The 13,829-nt window shown below is 42.5% G+C and overlaps 1 long non-coding RNA gene across 1 annotated transcript; it reads right to left on the reverse strand.

The window, feature by feature from the left end:
* Window positions 1-1,730: 1,730 nt before the first annotated feature.
* On the reverse strand, window positions 1,731-9,022 carry LOC120993186. The gene is made up of 4 exons (XR_005777159.1): window positions 8,883-9,022; window positions 7,373-7,422; window positions 6,552-6,599; window positions 1,731-2,646 (listed from the first exon to the last, which is right to left on the reverse strand). It is a non-coding gene; the product is annotated as an uncharacterized LOC120993186 (long non-coding RNA).
* Window positions 9,023-13,829: the final 4,807 nt, after the last annotated feature.

A 13,829-nucleotide genomic window follows, 5' to 3' on the forward strand; every position in this document is an offset into this window, starting at 1 on the left:
TCAGAATGGCTTGGATAAATAAAAGTGTTCCAAAGCAATTACCACATAAAGTTTGTAAATTTTTACCTGGACATTGGGGCATCAATGACCCTTGGTCATGAAAGGGTTAAGTAATCTTCTCCTGGTAAAGAAATTAAATCCATGCCTACTGTAGCTTGCTCCATGGTAGAGTGAGCAATTAGTGAGTCATCAGTGGTTCTTTTCTTGGTTTGCACATTTACTTGCTTCTATTATCTCTGGACCCATGTGTGGTCAAAAGATGGCGTCCTTGCGAAGGCATTTCTAGTTGGCTAGAATGAGTCCTTGCTATCATTTCTGGCATCTTTTTTGGTCTGATGACTCTGTGTTTTGCATTTTGTATGTTTATCTGATCCCTAAAGCTCCAATAGTCCCTGATACAAATCAATACCTTTTTCTTCTGGTTCCTGTAAGAACAGCAATGTTTAATGCTTGCAGGAGTTCATCTGCAATACCCCAGATAGGGTATTTGCAAATTGGTTTGCAATACTACTTTAATGTTTTTCTGTGTCATATATTGCATATACTGTTACACCAGCAGATGGGATATGGGTGGCACTGGGAATGTAACTAACCACCCTATCCCCCCTCTTGATAGGAGTGGCTGGTACGACTTCCTGTCAGGAGAAATAGCTAGCTAGGCTAGTGAGAAGTCAAGGTGTATGCCCATCAGCTTCTGCTCTGCTACCACAGCTTTGCATATACTGCTGCAAGGTGAAGGAGAACAAGTTAAGACACCCGTCACCATCGTTCAGTATAGGCAACCCCTATAACCAGCTTTACACAGGGGACACCTACAACTACAGGTGCCAGCTTTATAGCCGTAGTGAAAAGGAATCAGGAGAGAAGCTTTGTCAGCTAGAATAATTCTGAGTGCCATCATTTTTATCTAATCAGCCACCATACCTCATGATCTAGTGACAGAAACTGCACCTTGTACCTAAACTTGTTGGATGTACCGCAAATTATCCTTTGCACTCAGTAAAGAGAGCTGTTTGATGTCCTCTTATATCTGTTTGATTCCTTCACATAACCTTTTCACTGCACAAAACCCCACGGACCAATGGCCTGAGGGAGTACCCCATGACACATCACCTCATCAGGTCCACTACCGCTCCCATCTTCTGCACTGGCTGCTCAGAAGCTTGCTGCATATCTTGTTCAGTGAACTTTGAAAAAAATTGTAGACAGTCTTAAGGCGCATTTACACTGCTCCGCTGAGCAGACAATTGTTGGGAAGGAAGCTAATTTGTTTGAGGATAAATGATGGCTTCCTGTTATTGCTCATACTCATACAAATTAATTGTTTCTGGGCAGCAGATCACTGTTCCCAAAGCAGAGCATCAGCTTTCCAGAAGCGATGATTCAGGTGTCTGCACCAAATATCATTTGATGAACGAGCATTGAGCAATGAACGATACGAAGAACACATCCTCTGCTTGTATGGAGAACATCTCAGAATGGGGAGTGTCCTTGTGAATTGTTTTGTGAGGTAATGCTGATCTTGACAAGAAGACTTCAATATACATTTTAGATCCTTTTTGTATACCACATATAACTGTATTTCTTTTTCAGGTGTAGCACCATGTACTGTTTTTTTTGTTTTGTTTTTTTTTAGTTCTCTAGTGGCTTATGATCAGTCTAATGGTAATAACTGAGTTCAAAGGCAGCTATATAGATTTGTCTTCATTAGTAATTTAGGCTTCATATGATAGATTTAATACTAGGAGGGCTTTATTGGCATCAATCAACAATAAACACGGTAAACTGATACATATCTTCGCTGACATCCAGGTAGTTATACGTTTATAAAATATAACAGACATCATTTTATTCTCTTTATTCTCCATCCAGCCAAGCCACCATGATGACTTCTCCTGACCATTGCAACACAAATAGATTCACACCCCAGACCAACTCTTACAATAAAAACAGGCCCCAGACCTGACACCCCTTAACCCTTTAGTGACCACTAATACGACTTTTTACTGACATAAACAAAGGGGGGTTTAGCTAAACAACTGACTTTAATCAATTATTACATGTACCCAAAATGGTGCATTAAAACTATAACTTGTCCTGCAAAAAATAAGACTTCATACAAGTACATTGATAAAAAAAACTAAAAAGTTATAGCAATTAAAAAAAAATGCGTGTGGTCACTAAGGGGTTTTTAAACAAATACAGACCACAAACCAAATCGCCTAAATACAGACCCAGGGAAGACACTCTAAACTAATACAAAATGCTCTCTGACTAACCCTGTGGGTACTGTTGTGGTGGCATTTACGGGCGGTCACAAAAAAAAAAGCAGAGTAACATTTTTTCACATCAGCCAAGATGTTTTTTTCTTATTTTCGCAGGAAGCTGCAATATAGCAGAAATGTCGCGGTAACCCGACTTTTACCCATTAGGAAGGCGATGTACTGTGCATGTTGCCATCTCAGCATTTCTTGGGGAGAACGCAGATTCCAGAATTTCCTTTATAAAATATGAATGGAACGCGGCAGAAGCAGCCAGGGACGCAGCTCATGGAGCAGAAGGCTTTAGGGGCTAGATAATTTTCACAATTCCTTGGGCAGGAGCTTCCACATTCCCTCCAAACTTGATGCTGCAAATGGCATTTCTCTATGGGAAAACCAAAGACTTGTCATTTCATGGCTAGGGATTTAGACTGATCGACCATAACAGAAAAAACGTGAATAACAACTGATTATCTGGTGACAATGGTGCCTGTCGGGGGGGATGGTGATGTATTAAGGCAACAAATAAACAGGTTTTGAAAGTGAAGTACTGAAAGCTGGAAAATGGGCAAGCGTAAGGATCTTGGGAGAAATTATTAATGATGTGATCCATGTCTCTTGAGGTGACCTCAACCTGATGAGCCTTAATGCTTCTTCTGGTGGTTGAACATCTACATCACATCTCAGTTGGTATAAATAGAGCATGATATTATTATTATATAGTATGAAACAGGGGGGAGCAGTCTTTGTGAGGGGCCAAATTGTTTAATTCTTAAAGGGGCCCCAGGATTATGGTTTCGGAAGCCATCAACATGTGATTGGCATTGGTTCGGCTCCTAGTACCCCCAGCAATCAGCTGTTTCAACTAGAGATGAGTGAAGTTCTCAAAACTTTGATTCGGCTGCTTCGCCGAATTTCACAAAGAAATTCTCTTCATGTCAGATTACTTAATCACGAAGCTCATTTCTTTGTATGCAGCAGGTGCAAATGAACGAGGCATCTGAGGGGTTCAATGACGAACCACTCAGATGCCGCGTTCATCACTGATCGCGGCACCTTAAATGACCATTGAGGGCTGTCGGGTTAATCTGTAAAAAAAATTATATATAAAAATACTTACCTTATCCATTTTATAGCAAAGAGCCAGCCGCGGCCATTTTGCTTGAAGATCCAGTGCAAAATCTGGCGCAGTGTGTGATGATGTCATCACACAAGCCGGCGTGGTGACATCATACATAACCGCGCATGAGATTTTGAGTGGGATCTTCAATCAAGACGGCTGAAGAGGACTCTTCGCACACAAATGGCTGAGGTGAGTATGATTTTTTTTTTGTTTTATCGCCATTTTAGGGAAAATTGATTTTTTATCAGGAAGCACGAAGAAATTCGGCTTCGCGGCAAATCGAATTTTCCCTGTAATTCGGATTGAAGTCCATTTTGTGAACTTTGATTCACTCAACACTTATTATAACTCTAGTGCTAGAAGTAGGCCCCAGAACAACATTCAGTAGTTCTGTCTAGTGGACGGAGCTGGTAATTACAACGCTGCTCCCTACACAATAGACAGAGCTATGCCGTTCTGGGGTTCACCGAAGCTACAATGATTGGTTGAGGTGCCAGGAGTTGAACATCTGCTGATCAGATGGTTGATGGCCTAACCTGAGGATAGACCATCAATATCACATTCCTTTGTGATCCAAGGGATTGTGCAAGAATGGGAGGGCGGGGAGGGGGCAGTTGGCAACCGGACGTGTAAAGGAAAGACTGATTCCCGACGCTGGCTCCCTCACTGTAAACTTTTGACATTGCTGCAGCCAATCACTGGCCGCAGCAGTGACCAGCTCCCCATACTTCATGACAAATGGTACATGACACAAGGGGATTTAGTCTCTGCCACGGCCAGTGAGTGTCAAATCGGATGTTTTCAGCTATGGAACCCAGTTAGGGTGGCCAGATGTCCGGTTTTAGGCCGGACAGTCCGGTTTTCTGGCTCCCTGTCCTCCGTCCGGCGCAGGGCCGGGACAGACACAGGGATGTCCACTCTTGCAGTGCACTGCTCTGTCTGAGCATAAGCTGCAGCAACTGACTGAGGCTTCTCTCACCCCCAGTCAGTCACTAGAGCAGCAGATATGGCTCCCTGTGGCTGACTGAGGGGGAGAGAAGCTCCCCGGCTGCCCCAGCTCACCTTCCCCTCAGAAACTTCTTCCCTCTCCTCCCCCATTTTTTTCTCGCCCTTCGATGGGGGCATGGCTTCACGGAGGTGGGGTGTGTGGCTTCACAGTGATGGGTGTGGTTTATCAGGTTGAGGGTGTGGCCGGTGAGGTCCGGCTTTCTTGGGTGAAGCCAGTGGCCACCCTAAACCCAGTGGCGTAGCTCAGTGGAGCGGGGAGCCAGTGTCAGTAAATAAGCTTCCCTTTATAGTTCCGGCCAATTGGGACCATTCTTGCACAACTCCTTTATAAAGAAAAACTCCACTTTCGCAGATTTCCACAATTTTAACCTCCACAACCTGCGTATACGGTAGTTACTGAGCATCGTTGACGAGGTTGATGAGGTCAACGGGCGACTGGGTCATAACTATGGTGCAAATTTATGAAATAATCTAAAAAATACTGTCTGCGTTGCCCATAGCAAAGAATCACAGTGCAGCTTTCATTTTACTAGGGCGCATGTTTTCCAACTTTATGGCATGGCCATCTGGGAAAAAATAAATTGTGGCACACGTAGCCATTATTTTTTGTCCATTCCTTTTCTGCTGCCCCCTCACTGTGTGGATGCTGGGGGCGTGTCTAATGATGCAGCGCAGGTGCCACACCCAGATAGGGCCTGATAGGTGCCTCCTGGACATGAAATGAAAGCTGATTTCTGATTGGTCGGTAAGAGCAACAAAGAGAATCACTAAGACTGGAGCAAAAGGCACCAAATTGACACAGGCCTCTTAATACATCTGACACATCTTCCATCTCTTCATGCGCCAGAATCGGAAATGTTTGTGGTTTTAAGGTTATGGTCGATTGGTGGACTTTGTTTTTCAGCTGCCTACCTCTGTATTCTCGCTTACGTAACAAAGATAGAAAGCCTTTACAGGAAGTAACACATCTGGGGGGTTGTTACAATTACAGCCAGTGTAGACAATTCTCTAGACTTCATTCTGATACATTTTACCTGCACTGATACATTGTAGCAAATTATCGAGGCATGAAAGAAATTAATGCGGCAGATGCATTGGGCTCTCGGAAATAGGTTAGGTTAGATTGAACTGTAACAAAACCTCAGCTGTGAGTAGTGTTGATCACGAATATTCGAATTGCAAATTTTTATCGCGAATATAGGTACTTCAAAAATTTGCAAATATTTAGAATATAGTGGTATATATTCGTAATTTCGAATATTCAAGTTTTTTTTTTAAATCAGTACATATGATCCCTCCCTGCTTGTAGCTTGTGGGCCAATGAGAAGGCTGGAGTATCTTTGACTTTAGGAGTAGTGTTGATTGCGAATTTTCGTAATGCAAATTTTTATCGCAAATTTTTCAATTGCCGAGTAAAAACATGATTCCTCCCTGCTTCTTGCTTGTGGGCCAATGACTCATTGTCCCACAAGCAAAAAGCAGGGAGGAATCATGACTTTCGATGGGAAAAATGATGAATATTCTAAAAAACAAATATATAGCATTATATCGAATATATTAGTTTTTTTCGAATATTCGTAATATTCTAAAACAAGAATATATAGCAATATAGCGAATATTCGGGGGAGAAAAACAAATATAGAGCAATTTAGCTAATATAGTGCTATAATCTTCTTTGTCTAATAGTTGTAATTTTTTTATCATCTGAAGCTCAGATTGGAAAAAAATTTCAACTATTAAAAAAATTTATTATAGCACCATTAGCTAAATTGCTCTATATTTTTATCTATTTTTTCGAATATTCGCTATATTGCTATATATTCTTGTTATAGAATATATAACGAATATTCAAAAAAACAAATATATTCAATATAGTGCTGTGACTCATTGGCCCACAAGCAAGAAGCAGGGAGGAATCATGTTTTTACTCGGCAATTGAAAAAATTGCGGTGAAAATTTGCATATTACGCGATCATTACCTTGCCGATTTTTCGAGTAAAAAAAATCTTAGAATATAACGAATATTCAAATTCGCGAATATTCGACGAATATTCTACAAGATATCCGCAAAATATGACCCCTGCCGCTCATCACTAGCTGTGAGAAGTATTAGGCAGTTCTTTTCATAGCCATATGATTATTTAATCCTTAGCACTTACTTGTTCCTGCGACTTTTCCATGTCCCTGGATGTACACAGAATTCAAGGCTTCAAATTGAAAATAAGGAAATGGAAAGTTAAAAAATTATGAAATTGCAAAAACAAATATAGGTTTAGCAGAGCTGGATTTGTTATATGCAGCACAACATACCCCCTCCCCCCAAATGTCATGTGAATAGATCTTTCTATAGCATTGGATGTATTTTTGGTTAGAGATCCTCTAAATTAAAACTGCTTTAATTTCTCTTACATGTATTTCAAGCTGGCAGCTTAAGGTGGGGGGGCTTTCTTTTCTGCTGCAGGTCTCTCTATCACAGTTCAGGAGGCGTGTGCTCAGGGGACACGCATGTCCTGTAACTGACACAACTTCTAACAGAAGACAGGGCTGATGGCAGTTGAAGGTTGAAACTGAGCATGTGCGGCCACCTCAGTGAGGTGGACAGAGAGATGAGGCAAAAAACAAAGAGCAGGTGGCGCTATACAAGTAGATTTTATTGAATAACTCAGTGGCTATACTAAATCATTAAGTACGTACAATTACAAAATATTCAGATCCAGGTGCTGGTGTGAAAAATGTAAAATTATTTTTCGTAGGACAACCCAAGCTCCTTTGTAGTCTATGGAAACTGTATCAGCTCCTTGTGGTTGCATCTCAAAGCTACTTTGAAGAAGACTACAGGGGGCCAAGGTCACCTTATTTTGAAAGGTGATAAGGTCCTAGCTCATGGTTGACCATCATCACCCCAAATCCCACGAATTGTCCAAATGTAATTTGCTTTTTAGACTACCTTCCCCTTTAAGCTGATGTTTATCTACATTACCCAGAGTGACGAGTAGGATGGTGATGATTCTCAGCATCTCTTAGCTGCAACTGGAAAAGATGGAAAAACAACTCTCATCATGGTGGAAACAGAAATAAACATCATTATGGAGTTACCCAGGTAGGTACTGGGCGCAAACTGAGAGTAAGGGCTCATGCACACGACCATATGTATTTTTGGTCTGCAAAACACGGATCCGCAAAAAAAAAAAAGAAGGATTATATCCATGTGATGTCTGTGTTACATCCCTATTTTTTGCGGATCCATTGAAACAATGCCTTTCCTTGTCTGCAAAACGGACAAGAATAGGACATGTTCTATTTTTTTTTTTTACGGAATGCACACAAGAGTAATTGCTGTTGTTTTTTTTGCGACCCCATTGAAATAAATGGTTCCACATATGAGCCGCAAAAAAACAAAACGGAAGCACACGGACAAAAAATACGTTTGTATGCATGAGCCCTAAGGGTGGACAATTTGCTAATAGGACTGGGTACAGAACCTGGCACAATGAGGGGTCATTTATCAAGGACCAGTCTTTGATATCCCCCAGACTGCCGAAAGAGGCACCAAATTTATAATGAGGGGCACACCTCGCATCCTCCAGCGATCCGTGTGACTAAATTGAAATCTACCCCAGCCCCGTACTGAAGTAGATTTTAATTGTCATTTACAACTAGAAACAAGTGTGAATGATAGTGAACTTGCCCCGGCCCAGCCCCCGCCACTCTGTACGTGCTTTTTTATGACCCCATTGTGTACGCTAAAAATTTAAATGTTAATTCCAGATTTGCATATTAATACCCAATATACATACTAAAACCCAGAGGTAAACCTTCAAGCTCCCGTTCCAAAAATCGGTAACAGGGCTTCACCTACCATTTATAATGATTTCTACTTGCACAGATTCCTTCGGACCCACTCTGTGACCAGGGCATGATTGTGACTTCGAGCTCTACTACACTGAGCTCTACGCCTCTGCTAAAGCCTGATTTACCTATTGCCCAAACTTCACAAGGTACTATTTACAGTCAGTACTAAATTAGCAGTAATGGTGGCCGTAGCGGCTGTCACCCTACCTCTTGACATGTCATTATTGTGGCCAAACCTAATTGTGTCTTTGGTGGCAGAAGATACAAATCTGTCCCAACACCTCCACCTTTCTTTTTTATGAGGCGGATGAACCTTTGGAAAACCTTAGGCACCAGGGCCATGGCTACGCCATCGAGAGATGCCATGATTATTCCTGGCAAAGAATCTGGAATTGGACAAGTCTAGAAGCCAATTGATAACAAGAGGATTGAGGCTAGCATTGGATTTTGGGTTGTCCTCCATGACTAGTAAAGTTAACGTACTTGCCTAACGATGATCTGAGAACCTAGAACAGCTCCAGTCCTAACCCCTTAAAACCAGATTTTACAGAGTGCTTCATCAATCCTACTAACAGTCTGACAACCCGTCCATTCATAAAAGGCGTAAAAAGACAAGAAAGGATTGTTCTGCGACTTACGTTTGTCAGAGAGGTGGAATCCTGATACACCTAGCTTTGTGAGTCTCTCCTTGTACTGCAGTATATACTAGTATTTCAGCCAAGGAACCAGAAGAGCCAGTGTGAGGTTTCCAGACAAACCAGGAGAGAAATGAAACATATGGCTCGTCATCCTGATGCACAATTAATGCATCAATTAATTCTGACTCATTTGTGAGGCCAATTAACTAAGCAGGAACCGTAGAGACAAGTTCCTTCTGGAATGATCCTGACAATTATCTAACGTGTCTGGGCTCATTTATGGTATAATTCCACTTTTAGACATTTTGCATTTGAACATTTACTAAAAAAGTTTACTAACTTACGAAATAAAACTTTGGCTTACTGTTTTTGAGCTGGTTTATTCAGTGAACTCCATTCACAGCCAAATTTTAAAATTCCACTATAGTTCTGCTAACTGCTCTTATTGACGAAAGAATACCACACCCAGACAGAAATATCAGATTGCTATAAAACTTTGTCTCAGGAAGATATGTAAATGATCACAGGTATGGTCCGATTAGACACTGGGTGTTGTCACAAGAGAGATGAAAAGCGTTTCTCTTGCTGCCCTAAAAAAAAGCTATCAGAGGCTTCTTTTGGGTAGTGTACCCCTTGGTGGGAAATCGCTGACTACCAGTGATGGCCAGTTCGCAGTGTTCGCCGACGAACACATGCGATCTGCCATCTTTATTCCCAAGCCCGGCGATGCAGAGGTAAGTGCTTACCTGTGCCTGCGCCGCGAGCCGCTCTGAAACACATGCGGTCACTGGGAGCAGGCAGTTCCGAGAACATCCTTCATCGGGCTGTTCTCGGAACTGTCTGCTCCCGGTGACCGAATGTGTTTCAGAATGGCTCGCGGTGCAGGCACAGGTAAGGACTTGATATGTATATAGGTAGGGGGCACTCAACTATCTGGAACCAGATGGATGATCAATACAGTATTACAATTATTAAAATTATATTTAATCGAATAACATAAATCAATACAGAAATACATCAAGACAGGAAAAAATCACACATAAAATGGCGCCATATTAGAGATAAAAATGTATAAAAACATACAAATTATAAATAATAAATCACTGAATATTGCTGTGGGGTATGTCCCGGGGCTGATCATACGTGCTCTAAATCTCCTATATGGGATAAATGAATGATTGTCAGTCCACAATGCCGTGAATCAGCAAACTCCAGGTATAGTCAGTGACAAGTGTCACTGTTACCTCAGCGTGAGGTAGCAAAGTGGGAGTCACTGCTGCTTGCCTCCCAATACATCAATGGGATAGGTGGATTTATAACAGTCCGCAATGTTAAGACCAACCAACTCCAAATATATTAGCCAGGTATGGCTGCTACCTCAGCATGAGGTGATACTGATATGAATTACAGGTCGCTGCAGCCTGCTGCCCAATGTATCGATGCTCCGTTATGGGTATAAACAGTATATGTCTATTGTATCTGATTAGGGCATAAGCGTAGTGTGTATATGCAGATGCTCCGTACATTACCCCTCCAGAAGACGTGTGGTCTAATTCAGTCCCTCTTGAAAAGGTCAGGTCTGCATACGGTCGGACGCCGGGATAGATGTCTAGGACCTTCCGGCTTGTTTACGTGATCCACGGTCACGTGATCTGAGTTTATCCACGTGATCGGATAGGAGGCGATTTCGGAGGCTGGATCCGCTTGTAGGGTTTATGATAATTAGGCGCGCGCCTACTTGGCTGGAATCGATGAATTCTTTGAAGTGTTTAGTACACCATAGGATATGTAGGCTCCTTTAAGTTCGGTTCTACTAATTGTTTCCTGTGTTTTCACAGAGGAGTTGCTAAAAGCAGAGAGGATGGACTTCCACTCACGAGAGTCAACCTGGGTTTCCCAGGTGGATGCAGTTTTTGCAGGTGGTGCTGCGGAGGGCCCGGATCCAGGAGGTAGGAATGCCTCTGAGCTGAGGGCACAATTGAGGAATGCACTACATAGACGCATGAAATTATGGTGGAATAAGGCCACCTTAGATAAATACATAGAAAGGGGACTTATCCCTAGAGGTCTAAGGGTACAGATGTTCCCTTCTTATGGGCAAGAGGATGAGGAATTCTGCAAAAAATGGGAGACAGCCTGTGGTACATGCTCAGTTACGCTGATGCGCCTTATCACGGAAGCCAATGGTAAGAATATGACAACACTGGATAGTGAGATTACAAGACTCGAGGAACAGCTCTCCCAGAAGTTAAATGGGATTGAACTGGAAAACTTCAAGAAAGAAATGGATGAGGCCTTCCTGGTCTGGGAGAAACAGATTAAAACTGTGAAAACCAGGAAATTTCAACGTGATCAACAAGATATGGCAAGTAACAGAATGTATAAATGGAAGTACAAGACGCAGGAGGGTAGATCACGGTCTGTTTCACTGTCCTCACGGACATCAAGGAGTGATGATGGCAGCACATCTCGCCAAGATACACGCAGATACCCAAGGAGGGATAATAAACGTAAACCTGGGGTAGTGAAGCAACCTGCAGGGAGGAGGGGTCAAGATGCTGGACGCCAATTACAGGTAATTAATTTGTCTGACCATGTGTTGACCAATGATCAAATGTCACTCTTGGCAAAAGGATTATCGTATTCACCAACCTGTATATTTGATTACTTCTCTACAGTGAAGGATCTACATCTGTTCGCTAGACGCCTTATCTTTAAAAAGATCTACCATCAGAGAAGGGATCCTAATTTTGCCACACAAATGGAACAGGAAGCACTAAATAATTTAATTGCACTTTTGGAGGAACAGGAAATTGCAGAAAAATCTGGTGAGTTCCCCAAATCCTTGATTCCAAAGTCAAAAAACTTCCCAGCACTGTCATTATATTCCAATGTGCATTATTTTGTGAAACTGGTTGAAAACGAACTTTCACAAATCTCTGACCAAAAAGGGAGAGATAATTGCACGTTTGGTGAGAGACAGGCACTGAAAGAGATTGGGAAGTGGGATGATGTGGTCCTAAAACAGGCTGATAAAGGCGGTAATATTGTGATTTGGCCTACGCGTATGTACGAGAAAGAGGTGCAAAGACAGTTGCAAAATGTCAACTGTTATAAGAAGCTAACATTCAATCCCCTAATAAAATTCAAGCAGGAGTTGGAGGTTATCCTACAATCCGGGTTTGAACATGGGGTTATCTCAAAGAAACAGATCTCCCATCTGCTGCCTGATTATCCTGTGATTCCAACTTTATACCTTTTACCTAAGGTTCACAAGGATGCGATGAAACCCCTTGGTAGGCCCATCGTATCGGGGGTGAATGGTCTAAATGATGCAGCTTGTAAATACATTGACCATTTCTTACAGCCATTGGTGGAGGGGCTACCCACACATTTAAAGGATACGATGGACATCCTAAGAAAAATGGAGGGCATACATTTGGAACCGGACATGTTGATTGCTACATGCGACGTGGAGTCTCTCTATACCTCAATTAAACATCATGACGGGTTGGAAGCCACAGAATTCTTTCTGAGGACCACAACTATGGGTAAGGAGAAGTGTGATTTCATCTTAATCCTTCTTAATTATGTCCTCACCCATAATTTCTTCCTTTTTGGGGGGTCCTTCTACCTACAGCTCCAGGGCACTGCGATGGGGGCGGCATGTGCACCCTCATATGCAAATCTGTTCCTGGGGCTGTGGGAGAGGGACATCCTCCAATCTAGTCCCCTGCCAGAGTCCAGTAAGGTTCAATACTGGGGTAGGTATATCGATGATATACTGATTATCTGGCAGGGGACGGAGGAGGAATTTTGTGAACTATATCCGGGTATTGAATAACAACTCTAAGAATATCAAACTTACATTTAAGGTGGCCCGTACGGATATAGAGTTCTTGGATGTGATCTTCCAGGTGGATGCCAATGGACATCTGGGTACCAACTTGTACCGTAAAGGCACTTCCGTGAATGCACTGTTACACGCAGGCTCGTCACACCCAGGCAACCTGATAAAGAGCATACCGGTGGGTCAATTCCTGTGTGCGCGCAGGATTTGCTCATCGGACAGGTTGTTTGAGGTACAGGCAGAGGACCTAAAAAGAAGATTTGAAGAAAGAGGATATGGAAATCGGTGCATAGAGACGGCTTACAAGCGAGCACGACTTTCAAAGAGAAGTGATTTACTCCATAAGAAACATACCCAGCAAGACTCACAACAGATCAGGTTCATCACAGGATTTACCAGCAAATGGAAAGAGGTAAATATGGCATTAAGCAAATATTGGAATATGCTGACCTCTGATCCCCAGTTACAGGAGGTGATACCCCCACATGCCTCAACAACATTCAGGAGGGCAAGGAATCTGCGTGACCAATTGGTCCGCAGCTTCTATGTCCGAAAGGAAGGGGGGCTGTTTGGCAGCAAAGGGCCACCATGGGGGAGTAAAGAATGTGGGAAGTGTGTTGCCTGCACTAATATGGATAGAGCAACCCATTTTCAGAATGCGGCAGGGGACAAAGTATTTAAAATCACACACACCATTACGTGCACAACCATTGGGGTTGTGTATTGGGCCATATGTCCATGCAATCTCATTTATGTGGGCTTGACGTCACGGCAATTAAGAAGACGGGTCAGGGAACATGTACTGGCCATTGAGGCAGCAAAAGAAGAAAAAGATGTCACACTATTAAAGACCTTACCGAGACACTTTAAGGAAAAACATAACTCAGACAGTACCCTACTCAGAATTAGAGGTGTTGATCGTGTTTTGATCTCCCCAAGAGGAGGAGATTGGAAGAAAATATTAGCCCAAAAAGAAACTAAATGGATATTCCTGCTAAATACAGTTGCACCATTTGGGCTGAATGAGGGGAACAGTTTTGCGCCCTTTCTTTAGAGGTTGCCACTTTTTGACTTCTTCTTTTTCCCTCCTCCTCTTT

Source organism: Bufo bufo, chromosome 1, assembly GCF_905171765.1.
Source record: "Bufo bufo chromosome 1, aBufBuf1.1, whole genome shotgun sequence".
NCBI classification, from domain to species: Eukaryota; Metazoa; Chordata; class Amphibia; order Anura; family Bufonidae; genus Bufo; species Bufo bufo.